We start from the raw sequence: 23,029 nt of genomic DNA, 5'->3' as shown, positions 1-23,029 counted from the left end.
GGTTTACTGTATCCCTTGGACCTTCTAATTGACGATGAAACACAGAGTTTGCAACCGAATTGAATACAAAAGTACAATGCCGACTTCAGTACAAGAGGACTGACACTCTAACTTTCTATGATTTGAACCTCTCCTGTGAGTCCAGGTTTAGATTCCGATGCTTCACTTCAGGTTTACTGTATCCCTTGGACCTTCTTAATAACGATGAAATACAGATATTGCATCCGAATTTAATACAAAAATGACAATGGCGACTTAAGTACAAGAGGACTGACACCCTCATTTTCTATGATTTGAACCTCTCCTGTGAGTCCAGTTTTAGATTCCAATGCTTCACTTCAGGTTTACCGTATCCCTTGGACCTTCTTATTGACGATGAACCACAGTAATTGCATCGAAATTAAATTGAAAAGGCACAATGCCGACTTAAGTACAAGAGGACTGATACTCTAACTTTCTTTGATTTGAACCTATCCTGTGAGGTCAGATTTAGATTCCGATGCTTCACTTCAGATTTTCTGTATCCCTTGGACCTTCTTATAGACGATAAAACACAGATATTGCATCCGAATTTAATACAAATGGCACAATGCCGACTTAAGTACAAGAGGACTGACATTCTAACTTTCTATGATTTGAATCTCTCCTGTGAGTCCAGTTTTAGATTCCGATGCTTCACTTCTTGTTTACTGTATCCCTTGGACTTTCTTGCTGACGATGAACCACCGAAATTGCATCGAAATTTAATTCAAAAGGCACAATGCCGACTTAAGTACAAGGGACTGACACTCTAACTCTCTATGATTTGAACCTCTCCTGTGAGGTCAGATTTAGATTCCTATGCTTCACTTTAGGTTTACTGTATCCCTTGGACCTTCTTATAGACGATAAAACACAGAAATTGCATCCGAATTTAATACAAATGGCTCAATGCCGACTTAAGTACAAGAGGACTGACACTCTCACTTTCTATGATTTGAACCTCTCCTGTGAGTCCAGTTTTAGATTCCGATGCTTCACTTCAGGTTGACTGTATCCCTTGGACCTTCTTATTGACGATGAAACACAGAAATTGCATTCGAATTTAATACAAAGGGCACAATGTCGACTTAAGTACAAGAGGACTGACACTCTCACTTTCTATGATTTGTACCTCTCCTGTGAGTCCAGTTTTAGATTCCGATGCTTCACTTCATGTTTCCTGTATACCTTGCAACTTTTTATTGACGATAAAACACAGAGATTGTTTCCCAATTTAATACAAAAGGCACAAAGCCGACTTAAGTACAAGAGGACTGACTGTCTAACTTTCTATGATTTGAACCTCTCCTGAGAGTCCAGTTTTAGATTCCGATGCTTCACTTCAGGTTTACTGTATGCCTTGGACTTTCTTATTGTCGATGAAACACAGAAATTGCATCCGAATTTAATACAAATGGAACAATACCGACTTAAGTACAAGAGGAGTGACACTCTAAATTTCTATGATTTGAACCTCTCCTGTGAGTCCAGTTTTAGATTCCGATGCTTCACTTCAGGTTTACTGTATATCTTGGACTTTCTTACTGACGATGAAACACAGAAATTGCATCCGAATTTAATACAAATGGCACAATGCCGACTTAAGAACAAGAGAACTGACACTCTCACTTTCTATGATTTGCATCCCTCCTGTGAGTCCAGTTTTAGATTCCGATGCTTCACTTCGGGTTTACTGTATACCTTGCAACTTCTGATTGACGATGAAACACAGAAATTGCATCGGAATTTAATACAAAAGGCACAATGCCGACTTAAGTAAAAGAGGACCGACCCTCTAACTTTCTATGATTTGAACCTCTCCTGTGAGTCCAGTTTTATATTATGATGGTTCACTTCAGGTTTACTGTATCCCTTCGACCTTCTTATTGACGGTGAAACACAGAAATTGCATCCGAATTTAATACAAAAGGCACAATGCCGACTTAAGGAAAAGAGGACTGATACTCTAACATTCTATGATTTGAACCTCCATTGCGAGACCAGTTTTAGATTCCGATGCTTCACTTAAGGTTTACTGTATCCCTTGGACCTTCTTATTGACGATGAAACACAGAGTTTGCATACGAATTTAATACAAAAATCACAATGCAGACTTAAGTACAAGGGGAGTGACACTCTAACTTACTATGATTTGAATCTCTCCTGTGAGTCCAGTTTTAGATTCCGATGCTTCACTTCAGGTTTACTGTATACCTTGCAACTTCTGATTGACGATGAAACACAGAAATTGCATCGGAATTTAATACAAAAGGCACAATGCCGACTTAAGTAAAGAGGACCGACCCTCTAACTTTCTATGATTTGAACCTCTCCTGTGAGTCCAGTTTTATATTATGATGGTTCACTTCTGGTTTACTGTATCCCTTGGACCTTCTTATTGACGATGAAACACAGAGTTTGCATCCGAATTTAATACAAAAGGCACAATACCGACTTAAGTAAAAGAGGAGTGACACTCTAACTTTCTATGATTTGAACCTCTCCTGTGAGTCCAGTTTTAAATTCCGATGTTTCACTTCAGGTTCAGTGTGTGCCTTGGACCTTCTTAACGACTATGAAACACAGGAATTGCATCCGAATTAAATACAAATGGCACAATGCCAACTTAAGTACAAGAGGACTGACACTCTAACATTCTATGATTTGAACCTCTCCTGTGAGTCCAGTTTTAAATTCCGATGTTTCACTTCAGGTTTAGTGTATGCCTTGGACCTTCTTAACGACTATGAAACACAGAAATTGCATCCGAATTTAATACAAATGGCACAATGTCGACTTAAGTACAAGAGGACTGACACTCTCACTTTCTATGATTTGTACCTCTCCTGTGAGTCCAGTTATAGATTCCGATGCTTTACTTCAGGTTTCCTATATACCTTGCACCTTCTTATTGATGATGAAACACAGAAATTGTATCCGAATTTAATACAAAAGGCTCAATGCCGATATAAGTACAAGAGGACTGACATTCTAACTTTCTCTGATTTGAACCTCTCCTGAGAGTCCAGTTATAGATTCCGATGCTTCACTTTTGGTTTACTGTATCCCTTGGACTTTCTTATTGTCAATGAAACACAGAAATTGCATCCGCGTTTAATACAAATGGCACAGTACCGACTTAAGTACAAGAGGAGTGACACTCTAACTTTCTATGATTTGAACCTCTCCTGTGAGCCCAGTTTTAGATTCCGATGTTTCACTTCAGATTTAGTGTATCCCTTGGACCTTCTTATTGACTATGAAACACAGGAATTGCATCCGAATTTAATACAAATGGCACAATGCCGACTTAAGTACAAGCGGACTGACAATCTAATTTTCTATAATTTGAACCTCTCCTGTGAGTCCAGTTTAAAATACCGATGCTTCACTTCAGGTTTACTGTATACCTTGCACCTTCTTATTGACGATGAAACATAGAAATTCCATCGGAATTTAATACAAAAGCCACAATGCCGACGTAAGTAAAAGAGGCCTGACACTCTAACTTTCTATGATTTGAACCTCTCCTGTGAGTCCAGTTTTAGATTCTGATGCTTCACTTCAGGTTTACTGTATATATTGGACCTTTTTATTGACGATGAAACACAGAAATTGCATCCGAATTTAATACAAATGGCACAATGCCTACTTAAGTACAAGAGGACTGACACTCTCACTTTCTATGATTTGAATCCCTCCTGTGAGTCCAGTTTTAGATTCCGATGCTTCACTTCGGTTTTCTTTATAACTTGCACCTTCTGATTGACGATGAAACACAGAAATTGCATCGGAATTTAATACAAAAGGCACAATGCCGACTTAAGTAAAAGAGGACAGACCCTCTACCTTTCTATGATTTGAACCTCTCCTGTGAGACCAGTTTTAGATTCTGATGCTTCACTTCTGGTTTACTGTATCCCTTGGACTTTTTATTGACGATGAAACACAGACATTGCATCCGAATTTAATACAAAAGGCACAATGCCGACTTAAGTACAAGAGGACTGACACTCTCACTTTGCATGGTTTGAACCTCTCCTGTAAGTCCAGTTTTAGATTCCGATGCTTCACTTCAGGGTTACTGTATACCTTGCACCTTCTTATTGACGATGAAACACAGAAATTGCATCGGAATTAAATTCAAAAGGCACAATGCCTACTTAAGGAAAAGAATACAGACACTCACACTTTCTATGATTTGAACCTCTCCTGTGAGTCCAGTTTTAGATTCCGATGCTTCACTTCAGGTTTACTGTATCCCTTGGACCTTCTTATTGACGATGAAACACAGAAATTGCATCGGAATTAAATTCAAAAGGCACAATGCCGACTTAAGTAAAAGAGGACAGACCCTCTACCTTTCTATGATTTGAACCTCTCCTGTGAGTCCAGTTTTAGATTCCGATGCTTCACTTCAGGTTTACTGTATCCCTTGGACCTTCTTATTGACGATAAAACATAGAAATTGCATCCGAATTTAATACAAAAGGCACAATACCGACTTAAGTACAAGAGGAGTGACACTCTAACTTTCTATGATTTGAACCTCTCCTGTGAGTCCAGTTTTAAATACCGATGCTTCACTTCAGGTCTACTGTATACCTTTCACCTTCTTATTGACGATGAAACATAGAAATTGCATCATAATTTAATACAAAAGCCACAATGCCGACGTAAGTAAAAGAGGCCTGACACTCTAACTTTCTATGATTTGAACCTCTCCTGTGAGTCCAGTTTTAGATTCCGATGCTTCACATCAGGTATACTGTATCCCTTGGACCTTCTTATTAACGATTAAACACAGAAATTGCATCCGAATTTAATACAAATGGCACAATGTCGACTTAAGTACAAGAGGACTGACACTCTCACTTTCTATGATTTGTACCTCTCCTGTGAGTCCAGTTTTAGATTCCGATGCTTCACTTCAGGTTTCCTGTATACCTTGCACCTTCTTATTGACGATGAAAAACAGAAATTGTATCCGAATTTAATACAAAAGGCACAATGCCAACTTAAGTACAAGAGGACTGACATTCTAACTTTCTATGATTTGAACCTCTCCTGTGAGTCCAGTTTTAGATTCCGATGCTTCACTTCAGATTTACTTTATATCTTGGACCTTCTTATTGACGATGAGACACAGAAATTGCATCCGAATTTAATACAAATGGCACAATGCCGACTTAAGTACAAGAGGGCTGACACTCTCACTTTCTATGATTTGAATCCCTCCTGTGAGTCCAGTTTTAGATTCCGAAGCTTCACTTCGGGTTTTCTGTAAAACTTGCAGCTTCTGATTGACGATGTAACACAGAAATTGCATCGGAATTTAATCCATAAGGCACAATGCCGACTCAAGTAAAAGAGGACAGACCCTCTAACTTTCTATGATTTGAACCTCTCCTGTGAGTCCAGTTTGAGATTCTGATGCTTCACTTCAGGTTTACTGTATCCCTTGGACCCTCTTATTGACGATGAAACACAGAAATTGCATACGAATTTAATACTTAAGGCACAATGCCGTCTTAAGTACAAGAGGACTGACACTCTCACTTTCTATGATTTGAACCTCTCCTGTAAGTCCAGTTTTAGATTCCGATGCTTCACTTCAGGGTTACTGTATACCTTGCACCTTCTTATTGACGATGAAACACAGATATTGCATCGGAATTAAATTCAAAAGCACAATGCCTACTTAAGTGCAAGAGGACAGACACTCTCACTTTCTATGATTTGAACCGCTCCTGTGAGTCCAGTTTTAGATTCCGATGCTTCACTTCAGCTTTACTGTATCCCTTGGACCTTCTTATTGACGATGAAACACAGAAATTGCATCGGATTTAAACTCAAAAGGCACAATGCCTACTTAAGTAAAAGAGGCCTGACACTCTAAGTTTCTATGATTTGAACCTCTCCTGTGAGTCCAGTTTTAGATTCCGATGCTTCACTTCAGGTTTACTGTATCCCTTGGACCTTCTTATTGACGATAAAACATAGAAATTGCATCCGAATTTAATACAAAAGGCACAATACCGACTTAAGTACAAGAGGAGTGACACTCTAACTTTCTATGATTTGAACCTCTCCTGTGAGTCCAGTTTTAAATACCGATGCTTCACTTCAGGTCTACTGTATACCTTTCACCTTCTTATTGACGATGAAACATAGAAATTGCATCATAATTTAATACAAAAGCCACAATGCCGACGTAAGTAAAAGAGGCCTGACACTCTAACTTTCTATGATTTGAACCTCTCCTGTGAGTCCAGTTTTAGATTCCGATGCTTCACATCAGGTATACTGTATCCCTTGGACCTTCTTATTAACGATTAAACACAGAAATTGCATCCGAATTTAATACAAATGGCACAATGTCGACTTAAGTACAAGAGGACTGACACTCTCACTTTCTATGATTTGTACCTCTCCTGTGAGTCCAGTTTTAGATTCCGATGCTTCACTTCAGGTTTCCTGTATACCTTGCACCTTCTTATTGACGATGAAAAACAGAAATTGTATCCGAATTTAATACAAAAGGCACAATGCCGACTTAAGTACAAGAGGACTGACATTCTAACTTTCTATGATTTGAACCTCTCCTGTGAGTCCAGTTTTAGATTCCGATGCTTCACTTCAGGTTCACTTTATATCTTGGACCTTCTTATTGACGATGAAACACAGAAATTGCATCCGAATTTAATACAAATGGCACAATGCCGACTTAAGTACAAGAGGGCTGACACTCTCACTTTCTATGATTTGAATCCCTCCTGTGAGTCCAGTTTTAGATTCCGAAGCTTCACTTCGGGTTTTCTGTAAAACTTGCAGCTTCTGATTGACGATGTAACACAGAAATTGCATCGGAATTTAATCCATAAGGCACAATGCCGACTCAAGTAAAAGAGGACAGACCCTCTAACTTTCTATGATTTGAACCTCTCCTGTGAGTCCAGTTTGAGATTCTGATGCTTCACTTCAGGTTTACTGTATCCCTTGGACCCTCTTATTGACGATGAAACACAGAAATTGCATACGAATTTAATACTTAAGGCACAATGCCGTCTTAAGTACAAGAGGACTGACACTCTCACTTTCTATGATTTGAACCTCTCCTGTAAGTCCAGTTTTAGATTCCGATGCTTCACTTCAGGGTTACTGTATACCTTGCACCTTCTTATTGACGATGAAACACAGATATTGCATCGGAATTAAATTCAAAAGCACAATGCCTACTTAAGTGCAAGAGGACAGACACTCTCACTTTCTATGATTTGAACCGCTCCTGTGAGTCCAGTTTTAGATTCCGATGCTTCACTTCAGCTTTACTGTATCCCTTGGACCTTCTTATTGACGATGAAACACAGAAATTGCATCGGATTTAAACTCAAAAGGCACAATGCCTACTTAAGTAAAAGAGGCCTGACACTCTAAGTTTCTATGATTTGAACCTGTCCTGTGAGTCCAGTTTTAGATTCCGATGCTTCACTTCAGGTTTACTGTATACCTTGCTCCTTCTTATTGACGATGAAACATAGAAATTGCATCGGAATTCAATACAAAAGCCACAATGCCGACGTAAGTAAAAGAGGCCTGACACTCTAACTTTCTATGATTGGACCCCTCCTGTGAGTCCAGTTTTAGATTCCGATGCTTCACTTCAGGTTTACTGTATCCCTTGGACCTACTTATTGACTATGAAACTCAGGAATTGCATCCGAATTTAATACAAATGGCACAATGCCGACTTAAGTACAAGAGGACTGACACTCTAACTTTCTATGATTTGAACCTCTCCTGTGAGTCCAGTTATAAATACCGATGCTTCACTTCAGGTTTACTGTATACCTTGCACCTTCTTATTGACGATGAAACATAGAAATTGCATCATAATTTAATACAAAAGCCACAATGCCGACGTAAGTAAAAGAGGCCTGACACTCTAACTTACTATGATTTGAACCTCTCCTGTGAGTCCAGTTTTAGATTCCGATGCTTCACTTCAGGTATACTGTATCCCTTGGACCTTCTTATTAACGATGAAACACAGAAATTGCATCCGATTTTAATACAAATGGCACAATGTCGACTTAAGTACAAGAGGACTGACACTCTCACTTTCTATGATTTGTACCTCTCCTGTGAGTCCAGTTTTAGATTCCGATGCTTCACTTCAGGTTTCCTGTATACCTTGCACCTTCTTATTGACGATGAAAAACAGAAATTGTATCCGAATTTAATACAAAAGGCACAATGCCGACTTAAGTACAAGAGGACTGACATTCTAACTTTCTATGATTTGAACCTCTCCTGTGAGTCCAGTTTTAGATTCCGATGCTTCACTACAGATTTACTTTATATCTTGGACTTTCTTATTGACGATGAAACACAGAAATTGCATCCGAATTTAATACAAATGGCACAATGCCGACTTAGGTACAAGAGGGCTGACACTCTCACTTTCTATGATTTGAATCCCTCCTCTGAGTCCAGTTTTAGATTCCGAAGCTTCACTTCGCGTTTTCTGTTTAACTTGCACCTTCTGATTGACGATGTAACACAGAAATTGCATCGGAATTTAATACAAAAAGCACAATGCCGACTTAAGTAAAAGAGGACAGACCCTCTAACTTTCTATGATTTGAACCTCTCCTGTGAGTCCAGTTTTAGATTCCGATGCTTCACTTCAGGGTTACTGTATACCTTGCACCTTCTTATTGACGATGAAACACAGATATTGCATCGGAATTAAATTCAAAAGCACAATGCCTACTTAAGTGCAAGAGGACAGACACTCTCACTTTCTATGATGTGAACCGCTCCTGTGAGTTCAGTTTTAGATTGCGATGCTTCACTTCAGCTTTACTGTATCCCTTGGACTTTCTTATTGACGATGAAACACAGAAATTGCATCGGAATTAAATTCAAAAGGCACAATGACGACTTAAGTACAACAGGACTGACACTCTAACCTTCTATGATTTCAACCTCTCCTATAGGTCCAGTTTTAGATTCCGATGCTTCACTTCAGGATTACTGTATCCCTTGGACCTTCTTATTGACGATGAAACACAGAGTTTGCATCCCAATATAATACAAAAGCCACAATGCCGTCGTAAGTACAAGAGGACAGACACTCTAACTTTCTATGATTTGAACCTCTCCTGTGAGTCCAGTTTTAGATTCCGATGTTTCACTTCAGGTTTAGTGTATCCCTTGGACCTTCTTATTGACTATGAAACACAGGAATTGCATCCGAATTTAATACAAATGGCACAATGCCGACTTAAGTACAAGAGGACTGACACTCTAACTTTCTATGATTTGAACCTCTCCTGTGAGTCCAGTTTTAAATACCGATGCTTCACTTTAGGTTTACTGTATACCTTGCACCTTCTTATTGACGATGAAACATAGAAATTGCATCATAATTTAATACAAAATCCACAATGCCGACGTAAGTAAAAGAGGCCTGACACTCTAACTTTCTATGATTTGAACCTCTCCTGTGAGTCCAGTTTTAGATTCCGATGCTTCACTTCAGGTTTCCTGTATACCTTGCACCTTCTTATTGACGATGAAAAACAGAAATTGTATCCGAATTTAATACAAAAGGCACAATGCCGACTTAAGTACAAGAGGACTGACATTCTAACTTTCTATGATTTGAACCTCTCCTGTGAATCCAGTTTTAGATTCCGATGCTTCACTTCAGGTTTACTTTATATCTTGGACCTTCTTATTGACGATGAAACACAGAAATTGCATCCGAATTTAATACAAATGGCACAGTGCCGACTTAAGTACAAGAGGGCTGACACTCTCACTTTCTATGATTTGAAACCCTCCTGTGAGTCCTGTTCTAGATTCCGAAGCTTCACTTCGGGTTTTCTGTATAACTTGCACCTTCTGATTGACGATGTAACACAGAAATTGCATCGGAATTTAATACAAAAGGCACAATGCCGACTCAAGTAAAAGAGGACAGACCATCTAACTTTCTATGATTTGAACCTCTCCTGTGATTCCAGTTTTAGATTCTGATGCTTCACTTCAGGTTTACTGTATCCCTTGGACCTTCTTATTGACGATGAAACACAGAAATTGCACACGAATTTAATACATAAGGCACAATGCCGTCTTAAGTACTAGAGGACTGACACTCTCACTTTCTATGATTTGAACCTCTCCTGTAAGTCCAGTTTTAGATTCCGATGCTTCACTTCAGGGTTACTGTATACCTCGCTCCTTCTTATTGACGATGAAACACAGATATTGCATCGGAATTAAATTCAAAAGCACAGTGCCTACTTAAGTGCAAGAGGACAGACACTCTCACTTTCTATGATTTGAACCGCTCCTGTGAGTCCAGTTATAGATTCCGATGCTTCACTTCAGGTTTACTGTATCCCTTGGACCTTCTTATTGACGATGAAACACAGAAATTGCATCGGAATTAAATTCAAGATGCACAATGCCGACTTAAGTACAACAGGACTGACACTCTAACCTTCAATGATTTCAACCTCTCCTGTAGGTCCAGTTTTAGATTCCGATGCTTCACTTCAGGTGTAGTGTATCCCTTGGACCTTCTTATTGACGATGAAACACAGAGTTTGCATCCCAATATAATACAAAAGGCACAATGCCGACGTAAGTACAAGAGGACAGACACTCTAACTTTCTATGATTTGAACCTCTCCGGTGGGTCCAGTTTTAGATTCGGATGCTTCACTTCAGGTTTACTGTATCCCTTGGACCTTCTTATTGACGATTAAACACAGAAATTGCATCCGAATTTATACTAAAGGCACAATACCGACTTAAGTACAAGAGGAGTGACACTCTAACTCTCTATGATTTGAACCTCTCCTGTGAGTCCAGTTTTAGGTTCTGATGCTGCACTTTAGGTTTACTGTATCCCTTGGACCTTCTTATTGACGATGAATCACAGAAATTGCATCCGAATTTAATACAAATCGCACAATGCCGACTTAAGTACAAGAGGACTGACACTCTCACTTTCTATGATTCGAACCTCTCGTGTGAGGTCAGTTTTAAGATTCCAATGCTTCACTTCAGGTTTACTGTATCCCTTGGACCTTGTTATTGACGATTAAACACAGAAATTGCATCCGAATGTAATACTAAAGGCACAATACCGACTTAAGTACAAGAGGAGTGACAGTCTACCTTTCTATGATTTGAACCTATCCTGTGAGTCCAGTTTTAAATACTGATGCTTCACTTCAGGTTTACTGTATACCTTGCTCCTTCTTATTGACGATGAAACATAGAAATTGCATCGGAATTCAATACAAAAGCCACATTGCCGACGTAAGTAATAGAGGCCTGACACTCTAACTTTCTATGATTTGAACCCCTCCTGTGAGTCCAGTTTTAGATTCCGATGCTTCACTTCAGGTATACTGTATCCCTTGGACCTACTTATTAACGATGAAACACAGAAATTGCATCCGAATTTAATACAAATGGCACAATTACGACTTACGTACAAGAGGACTGACACTCTCACTTTCTATGATTTGTACCTCTCCTGTGAGTCCAGTTTTAGATTCCAATGTTTCACATCAGGTTTAGTGTATCCCTTGGACCTTCTTATTGACAATGAAACTCAGGAATTGCATCCGAATTTAATACAAATGGCACAATGCCGACTTAAGTACAAGAGGACTGACACTCTAACTTTCTATGATTTGAACCTCTCCTGTGAGTCCAGTTATAAATACCGATGCTTCACTTCAGGTTTACTGTATACCTTGCACCTTCTTATTGACGATGAAACATAGAAATTGCATCATAATTTAATACAAAAGCCACAATGCCGACGTAAGTAAAAGAGGCCTGACACTCTAACTTACTATGATTTGAAACTCTCCTGTGAGTCCAGTTTTAGATTCCGATGCTTCACTTCAGGTATGCTGTATCCCTTGGACCTTCTTATTAACGATGAAACACAGAAATTGCATCCGAATTTAATACAAATGGCACAATGTCGACTTAAGTACAAGAGGACTGACACTCTCACTTTCTATGATTTGTACCTCTCCTGTGAGTCCAGTTTTAGATTCCGATGCTTCACTTCAGGTTTACATTATATCTTGGACCTCCTTATTGACGATGAAACACAGAAATTGCATCCGAATTTAATACAGATGGCACAATGCCGACTTAAGTACAAGAGGGCTGACACTCTCACTTTCTATGATTTGAATCCCTCCTGTGAGTCCAGTTTTAGATTCCGAAGCTTCACTTCGGGTTTTCTGTATAACTTGCACCTTCTGATTGACGATGTAACACAGAAATTGCATCGGAATTTAATACAAAAGGCACGATGCCGACTTAAGTCAAAGAGGACAGACCCTCAAACTTTCTTTGATTTGAACCTCTCCTGTGAGTCCAGTTTTAGATTCTGATGCTTCACTTCAGGTTTACTGTAGCCCTTGGACCTTCTTATTGACAATGAAACACAGAAATTGCATCGGAATTAAATTCAAAAGGCACAATGCCGACTTAAGTACAACAGGACTGACACTCTAACCTTCTATGATTTCAACCTCTCCTGTAGGTCCAGTTTTAGATTCCGATGCTTCACTTCAGGTTTACTGTACCCCTTGGACCTTCTTATTGACGATGAAACACAGAGTTTGCATCCGAAGTTAATACAAAAGGCACAATGCCGACGTAAGTACAAGAGGACAGACACTCTAACTTTCTATGATTTGAACCTCTCATGTGAGTCCAGTTTTAGATTCCGATGCTTCACTTCAAGTTTAGTGTATCCCTTGGACCTTCTTATTGACGATGAAACACAGAAATTGCATCGGATTTAAACTCAAAAGGCACAATGCCTACTTAAGTAGAAGAGGACAGACACTCTCACTTTCTATGATTTGAACCTGTCCTGTGAGTCCAGTTTTAGATTCCGATGCTTCACTTCAGGTTTACTGTATACCTTGCTCCTTCTTATTGACGATGAAACATAGAAATTGCATCGGAATTCAATACAAAAGCCACATTGCCGACGTAAGTAAAAGAGGCCTGACACTCTAACTTTCTATGATTTGAACCCCTCCTGTGAGTCCAGTTTTAGATTCCGCTGCTTCACTTCAGGTATACTGTATCCCTTGGACCTACTTATTAACGATGAAACACAGAAATTGCATCCGAATTTAATACAAATGGCACAATTACGACTTACGTACAAGAGGACTGACACTCTCACTTTCTATGATTTGTACCTCTCCTGTGAGTCCAGTTTTAAATTCCAATGTTTCACATCAGGTTTAGAGTATCCCTTGGACCTTCTTATTGACTATGAAACTCAGGAATTGCATCCGAATTTAATACAAATGGCACAATGCCGACTTAGGTACAAGAGGACTGACACTCTAACTTTCTATGATTTGAACCTCTCCTGTGAGTCCAGTTATAAATACCGATGCTTCACTTCAGGTTTACTGTATACCTTGCACCTTCTTATTGACGATGAAACATAGAAATTGCATCATAATTTAATACAAAAGCCACAATGCCGACGTAAGTAAAAGAGGCCTGACACTCTAACTTACTATGATTTGAACCTCTCCTGTGAGTCCAGTTTTAGATTCCGATGCTTCACTTCAGGTATACTGTATCCCTTGGACCTTCTTATTAACGATGAAACACTTAAATTGCATCCGAATTTAATACAAATGGCACAATGTCGACTTAAGTACAAGAGGACTGACACTCTCACTTTCTATGATTTGTACCTCTCCTGTGAGTCCAGTTTTAGATTCCGATGCTTCACTTCAGGTTTCCTGTATACCTTGCACCTTCTTATTGACGATGAAAAACAGAAATTGTATCCGAATTTAATACAAAAGGCACAATGCCGACTTAAGTACAAGAGGACTGACATTCTAACTTTCTATGATTTGAACCTCTCCTGTGAATCCAGTTTTAGATTCCGATGCTTCACTTCAGGTTTAGTTTATATCTTGGACCTTCTTATTGACGATGAAACACAGAAATTGCATCCGAATTTAATACAAATGGCACAGTGCCGACATAAGTACAAGAGGGCTGACACTCTCACTTTCTATGATTTGAAACCCTCCTGTGAGTCCTGTTCTAGATTCCGAAGCTTCACTTCGGGTTTTCTGTATAACTTGCACCTTCTGATTGACGATGTAACACAGAAATTGCATCGGAATTTAATACAAAAGGCACAATGCCGACTCAAGTAAAAGAGGACAGACCATCTAACTTTCTATGATTTGAACCTCTCCTGTGATTCCAGTTTTAGATTCTGATGCTTCACTTCAGGTTTACTGTATCCCTTGGACCTTCTTATTGACGATGAAACACAGAAATTGCATACGAATTTAATACATAAGGCACAATGCCGTCTTAAGTACAAGAGGACTGACACTCTCACTTTCTATGATTTGAACCTCTCCTGTAAGTCCAGTTTTAGATTCCGATGCTTCACTTCAGGGTTACTGTATACCTCGCTCCTTCTTATTGACGATGAAACACAGATATTGCATCGGAATTAAATTCAAAAGCACAGTGCCTACTTAAGTGCAAGAGGACAGACACTCTCACTTTCTATGATTTGAACCGCTCCTGTGAGTCCAGTTATAGATTCCGATGCTTCACTTCAGGTTTACTGTATCCCTTGGACCTTCTTATTGACGATGAAACACAGAAATTGCATCGGAATTAAATTCAAGATGCACAATGCCGACTTAAGTACAACGGGACTGACACTCTAACCTTCAGTGATTTCAACCTCTCCTGTAGGTCCAGTTTTAGATTCCGATGCTTCACTTCAGGTGTAGTGTATCCCTTGGACCTTCTTATTGACGATGAAACACAGAGTTTGCATCCCAATATAATACAAAAGGCACAATGCCGACGTAAGTACAAGAGGACAGACACTCTAACTTTCTATGATTTGAACCTCTCCGGTGGGTCCAGTTTTAGATTCGGATGCTTCACTTCAGGTTTACTGTATCCCTTGGACCTTCTTATTGACGATTAAACACAGAAATTGCATCCGAATTTAATACTAAAGGCACAATACCGACTTAAGTACAAGAGGAGTGACACTCTAACTCTCTATGATTTGAACCTCTCCTGTGAGTCCAGTTTTAGGTTCTGATGCTGCACTTTAGGTTTACTGTATCCCTTGGACCTTCTTATTGACGATGAATCACAGAAATTGCATCCGAATTTAATACAAATCGCACAATGCCGACTTAAGTACAAGAGGACTGACACTCTCACTTTCTATGATTCGAACCTCTCGTGTGAGGTCAGTTTTAAGATTCCAAAGCTTCACTTCAGGTTTACTGTATCCCTTGGACCTTGTTATTGACGATTAAACACAGAAATTGCATCTGAATGTAATACTAAAGGCACAATACCGACTTAAGTACAAGAGGAGTGACAGTCTACCTTTCTATGATTTGAACCTATCCTGTGAGTCCAGTTTTAAATACTGATGCTTCACTTCAGGTTCACTGTGTACCTTGCACCTTCTTATTGCCGATGAAACATAGAAATTGCATCGGAATTTAATACAGAAGCCACAATGCCGACGTAAGTAAAAGAGGCCTGACACTCTAACTTTCTATGATTTGAACCTCTCCTGTGAGTCCAGTTTTAGATTCCGATGCTTCACTTCAGGTATACTGTATCCCTTGGACCTTCTTATTAACGATGAAACACAGAAATTGCATCCGAATTTAATACAAATGGCACAATGTCGACTTAAGTACAAGAGGACTGACACTCTCACTTTCTATGATTTGTACCTCTCCTGTGAGTCCAGTTTTAGATTCCGATGCTTCACTTCAGGTTTACATTATATCTTGGACCTTCTTATTGACGATGAAACACAGAAATTGCATCCGAATTTAATACAGATGGCACAATGCCGACTTAAGTACAAGAGGGCTGACACTCTCACTTTCTATGATTTGAATCCCTCCTGTGAGTCCAGTTTTAGATTCCGAAGCTTCACTTCGGGTTTTCTGTATAACTTGCACCTTCTGATTGACGATGTAACACAGAAATTGCATCGGAATTTAATACAAAAGGCACGATGCCGACTTAAGTCAAAGAGGACAGACCCTCAAACTTTCTTTGATTTGAACCTCTCCTGTGAGTCCAGTTTTAGATTCTGATGCTTCACTTCAGGTTTACTGTATACCTTGCTCCTTCTTATTGACGATGAAACATAGAATTTGCATCGGAATTCAATACAAAAGCCACATTGCCGACGTAAGTAAAAGAGGCCTGACACTCTAACTTTCTATGATTTGAACCCCTCCTGTGAGTCCAGTTTTAGATTCCGATGCTTCACTTCAGGTATACTGTATCCCTTGGACCTACTTATTAACGATGAAACACAGAAATTGCATCCGAATTTAATACAAATGGCACAATTACGACTTACGTACAAGAGGACTGACACTCTCACTTTCTATGATTTGTACCTCTCCTGTGAGTCCAGTTTTAGATTCCAATGTTTCACATCAGGTTTAGTGTATCCCTTGGACCTTCTTATTGACTATGAAACTCAGGAATTGCATCCGAATTTAATACAAATGGCACAATGCCGACTTAAGTACAAGAGGACTGACACTCTAACTTTCTATGATTTGAACCTCTCCTGTGAGTCCAGTTATAAATACCGATGCTTCACTTCAGGTTTACTGTATACCTTGCACCTTCTTATTGACGATGAAACATAGAAATTGCATCATAATTTAATACAAAAGCCACAATGCCGACGTAAGTAAAAGAGGCCTGACACTCTAACTTACTATGATTTGAACCTCTCCTGTGAGTCCAGTTTTAGATTCCGATGCTTCACTTCAGGTATACTGTATCCCTTGGACCTTCTTATTAACAATGAAACACAGAAATTGCATCCGAATTTAATACAAATGGCACAATGTCGACTTAAGTACAAGAGGACTGACACTCTCACTTTCTATGATTTGTACCTCTCCTGTGAGTCCAGTTTTAGATTCCGATGCTTCACTTCAGGTTTACATTATATCTTGTACCTCCTTATTGACGATGAAACACAGAAATTGCATCCGAATTTAATACAGATGGCACAATGCCGACTTAAGTACAAGAGGGCTGACACTCTCACTTTCTATGATTTGAATCCCTCCTGTGAGTCCAGTTTTAGATTCCGAAGCTTCACTTCGGGTTTTCTGTATAACTTGCACCTTCTGATTGACGATGTAACACAGAAATTGCATCGGAATTTAATACAAAAGGCACGATGCCGACTTAAGTCAAAGAGGACAGACCCTCAAACTTTCTTTGATTTGAACCTCTCCTGTGAGTCCAGTTTTAGATTCTGATGCTTCACTTCAGGTTTACTGTATCCCTTGGACCTTCTTATTGACAATGAAACACAGAAATTGCATCGGAATTAAATTCAAAAGGCACAATGCCGACTTAAGTACAACAGGACTGACACTCTAACCTTCTATGATTTCAACCTCTCCTGTAGGTCCAGTTTTAGATTCCGATGCTTCACTTCAGGTTTACTGTATCCCTTGGACCTTCTTATTGACGATGAAACACAGAGTTTGCATCCGAAGTTAATACAAAAGGCACAATGCCGACGTAAGTACAAGAGGACAGACACTCTAACTTTCTATGATTTGAACCTCTCATGTGAGTCCAGTTTTAGATTCCGAAGCTTCACTTCAAGTTTAGTGTATCCCTTGGACCTTCTTATTGACGATGAAACATAGAAATTGCATCGGATTTAAACTCAAAAGGCACAATGCCTACTTAAGTAAAAGAGGACAGACACTCTCACTTTCTATGATTTGAACCTGTCCTGTGAGTCCAGTTTTAGATTCCGATGCTTCACTTCAGGTCTACTGTATACCTTGCTCCTTCTTATTGACGATGAAACATAGAAATTGCATCGGAATTCAATACAAAAGCCACATTGCCGACGTAAGTAAAAGAGGCCTGACACTCTAACTTTCTATGATTTGAACCCCTCCTGTGAGTCCAGTTTTAGATTCCGATGCTTCACTTCAGGTATACTGTATCCCTTGGACCTACTTATTAACGATGAAACACAGAAATTGCATCCGAATTTAATACAAAAAGCACAATGCCGACTTAAGTAAAAGAGGACAGACCCTCTAACTTTCTATGATTTGAACCTCTCGTGTGAGTCCAGTTTTAGATTCTGATGCTTCACTTCAGGTTTACTGTATCCCTTGGACCCTCTTTTTGACGATGAAACACAGAAATTGCATCCGAATTTAATACAAATGGCACAATGCCGTCTTAAGTACAAGAGGACTGACACTCTAACTTTCTATGATTTGAACCTCTCCTGTGAGTCCAGTTTTAAATACCGATTCTTCACTTCAGGTTTACTGTATACCTTGCACCTTCTTATTGACGATGAAACATAGAAATTGCATCATAATTTAATACAAAATCCACAATGCCGACGTAAGTAAAAGAGGCCTGACACTCTAACTTTCTATGATTTGAACCTCTCCTGTGAGTCCAGTTTTAGATTCCGATGCTTCACTTCAGGTATACTGTATCCCTTGGACCATCTTATTAACGATGAAACACAGAAATTGCATCCGAATTTAATACAAATGGCACAATGTCGACTTAAGTACAAGAGGACTGTCACTCTAACTTTCTATGATTTGAACATCTCCTGTGAGTCCAGTTTTAAATACCGATGCTTCACTTCAGGTTTACTGTGTACCTTGCACCGTCTTATTGACGATGAAACATAGAAATTGCATCGGAATTTAATACAGAAGCCACAATGCCGACGTAAGTAAAAGAGGCCTGACACTCTAAGTTTCTATGATTTGAACCTCTCCTGTGAGTCCAGTTTTAGATTCCGATGCTTCACTTCAGGTATACTGTATCCCTTGGACCTTCTTACTAACGATGAAACACAGAAATTGCATCCGAATTTAATACAAATGGCACAATGTCGTCTTAAGTACAAGAGGACTGACACTCTCACTTTCTATGATTTGTACCTCTCCTGTGAGTCCAGTTTTAGATTCCGATGCTTCACTTCAGGTTTCCTGTGTACCTTGCACCTTCTTATTGACGATGAAAAACAGAAAATGTATCCGAATTTAATACAAAAGGCCCAATGCCGACTTAAGTACAAGAGGACTGACATTCTAACTTTCTATGATTTGAACCTCTCCTGTGAGTCCAGTTTTAGAATCCGATGCTTCACTTCAGGTTTCCATTATATCTTGGACCTTCTTATTGACGATGAAACACAGAAATTGCATCCGAATTTAATACAGATGGCACAATGCCGACTTAAGTACAAGAGGGCTGACACTCTCACTTTCTATGATTTGAATCCCTCCTGTGAGTCCAGTTTTAGATTCCGATGCTTCACTTCAGGTTTACTGTATCCCTTGGACCTTCTTATTGACGATGAAACACAGAAATTGCATCGGAATTTAATACAAAAGGCACAATGCCGACTTAAGTCAAAGAGGACAGACCCTCTAACTTTCTATGATTTGAACCTCTCCTGTGAGTCCAGTTTTAGATTCTGATGCTTCACTTCAGGTTTACTGTATCCCTTGGACCTTCTTATTGACGATGAAACACAGAAATTGCATACGAATTTAATACATAAGGCACAATGCCGTCTTAAGTACAAGAGGACTGACACTCTCACTCTCTATGATTTGAACCTCTCCTGTAAGTCCAGTTTTAGATTCCGATGCTTCACTTCAGGGTTACTGTATACCTTGCACCTTCTTATTGACGATGAAACACAGATATTGCATCGGAATTAAATTCAAAAGCACAATGCCTACTTAAGTGCAAGAGGACAGACACTCTCACTTTCTATGATTTGAACCGCTCCTGTGAGTCCAGTTCTAGATTCCGATGCTTCACTTCAGCTTTACTGTATCCCTTGGACCTTCTTATTGACGATGAAACACAGAAATTGCATCGGAATTAAATTCAAAAGGCACAATGCCGACTTAAGTACAACAGGACTGACACTCTAACCTTCTATGATTTCAACCTCTCCTATAGGTCCAGTTTTAGATTCCGATGCTTCACTTCAGGATTACTGTATCCCTTGGACCTTCTTATTGACGATGAAACACAGAGTTTGCATCCCAATATAATACAAAAGCCACAATGCCGACGTAAGTACAAGAGGACAGACACTCTAACTTTCTATGATTTGAACCTCTCCTGTGAGTCCTGTTTTAGATTCCGATGTTTCACTTCAGGTTTAGTGTATCCCTTGGACCTTCTTATTGACTATGAAACACAGGAATTGCATCCGAATTTAATACAAATGGCACAATGCCGACTTAAGTAGAAGAGGACTGACACTCTAACTTTCTATGATTTGAACCTCTCCTGTGAGTCCAGTTTTAAATACCGATGCTTCACTTCAGGTTTACTGTATACCTTGCACCTTCTTATTGACGATGAAACATAGAAATTGCATCATAATTTAATACAAAATCCACAATGCCGACGTAAGTAAAAGAGGCCTGACACTCTAACTTTCTATGATTTGAACCTCTCCTGTGAGTCCAGTTTTAGATTCCGATGCTTCACTTCAGGTATACTGTATCCCTTGGACCTTCTTATTAACGATGAAACACAGAAATTGCATCCGAATTTAATAAAATGGCACAAAGTCGACTTAAGTACAAGAGGACTGACACTCTCAGTTTCTATGATTTGTACCTCTCCTGTGAGTCCAGTTTTAGATTCCGATGCTTCACTTCAGGTTTCCTGTATACCTTGCACCCTCTTATTGACGATGAAAAACAGAAATTGTATCCGAATTTAATACAAAAGGCACAATGCCGACTTAAGTACAAGAGGACTGACATTCTAACTTTCTATGATTTGAACCTCTCCTGTGAGTCCAGTTTTAGATTCCGATGCTTCACTTCAGGTTTACTTTATATCTTGGACCTTCTTATTGACGATGAAACACAGAAATTGCATCCGAATTTAATACAAATGGCACAGTGCCGACTTAAGTACAAGAGGGCTGACACTCTCACTTTCTATGATTTGAACCTCTCCTGTAAGTCCAGTTTTAGATTCCGATGCTTCACTTCAGGGTTACTGTATACCTCGCTCCTTCTTATTGACGATGAAACACAGATATTGCATCGGAATTAAATTCAAAAGCACAATGCCTACTTAAGTGCAAGAGGACAGACACTCTCACTTTCTATGATTTGAACCGCTCCTGTGAGTCCAGCTATAGATTCCGATGCTTCACTTCAGGTTTACTGTATCCCTTGGACCTTCTTATTGACGATGAAACACAGAAATTGCATCGGAATTAAATTCAAAATGCACAATGCCGACTTAAGTACTACAGGACTGACACTCTAACCTTCTATGATTTCAACCTCTCCTGTAGGTCCAGTTTTAGATTCCGATGCTTCACTTCAGGTTTAGTGTATCCCTTGGACCTTCTTATTGACGATGAAACACAGAGTTTGCATCCCAATATAATACAAAAGGCACAATGCCGACGTAAGTACAAGAGGACAGACACTCTAAATTTCTATGATTTTGAACCTCTCCTGTGAGTCCAGGTTTAGATTCCGATGCTTCACTTCAGGTTTACTGTATCCCTTGGACCTTCTTATTGACGATGAAACACAGATATTGCATCCGAATTTAATACAAAAATCACAATAGCGACTTAAGTACAAGAGGACTGACACTCTCACTTTCTATGATTTGAACCTCTCCTGTGAGTCCAGTTTTAGATTCCGATGCTTCACTTCAGGTATACTGTATCCTTTGGACCTTCTTATTGACGATGAACCACAGAAATTGCATCGAAATTAAATTCAAAAGGCATAATGCCGACTTCAGTACAAGAGGACTGATACATTAACTTTCTATGATTTGAACCTGTCCTGTGAGGTCAGATTTAGATTCCGATGCTTCACTTCAGGTTTACTGTTTCCCTTGGACCTTCTTATAGACGATAATACACAGAAATTGCATCCGAATTTAATACAAATGCCACAATGCCGACTTAAGTACAAGAGGACAGACATTCTAACTCTCTATGATTTGAACCTCTCCTGAGAGTCCAGTTTTAGATACCCGATGCTTCACTTCAGGTATACTGTATCCCTTGGATCTTCTTATTAACGATGAAACACAGAAATTGCATCCGAATTTAATGCAAATGGCACAATGTCGACTTAAGTACAAGAGGACTGACACTCTCCATTTCTATGATTTGCACCTCTCCTGTGAGTCCAGTTTTAGATTCCGATGCTTCACTTCAGGTTTCCTGTGTACCTTGCACCTGCTTATTGACGATGAAAAACAGAAATTGTATCCGAATTTAATACAAAAGGCACAATGCCGACTTAAGTACAAGAGGACTGACATTCTAACTTTATATGATTTGAACCTCTCCTGTGAGTCCAGTTTTAGATTCCGATGCTTCACTTCAGGTTTACATTATATCTTGGACCTTCTTATTGACGATGAAACACAGAAATTGCATCCGAATTTAATACAGATGGCACAATGCCGACTTAAGTACAAGAGGGCTGACACTCTCACTTTCTATGATTTGAATCGCTCCTGTGAGTCCAGTTTTAGATTCCGAAGCTTCACTTCGGGTTTTCTGTATAACTTGCACCTTCTGATTGACGATGTAACACAGAAATTGCATCGGAATTTAATACAAAAGGCACGATGCCGACTTAAGTCAAAGAGGACAGACCCTCAAACTTTCTTTGATTTGAACCTCTCCTGTGAGTCCAGTTTTAGATTCTGATGCTTCACTTCAGGTTTACTGTATCCCTTGGACCTTCTTATTGACAATGAAACACAGAAATTGCATCGGAATTAAATTCAAAAGGCACAATGCCGACTTAAGTACAACAGGACTGACACTCTAACCTTCTATGATTTC

Source organism: Schistocerca serialis, chromosome 8 (assembly GCF_023864345.2).
Source record: "Schistocerca serialis cubense isolate TAMUIC-IGC-003099 chromosome 8, iqSchSeri2.2, whole genome shotgun sequence".
NCBI classification, from domain to species: Eukaryota; Metazoa; Arthropoda; class Insecta; order Orthoptera; family Acrididae; genus Schistocerca; species Schistocerca serialis.
Note: the sequence above shows the minus strand (reverse complement) of the source record.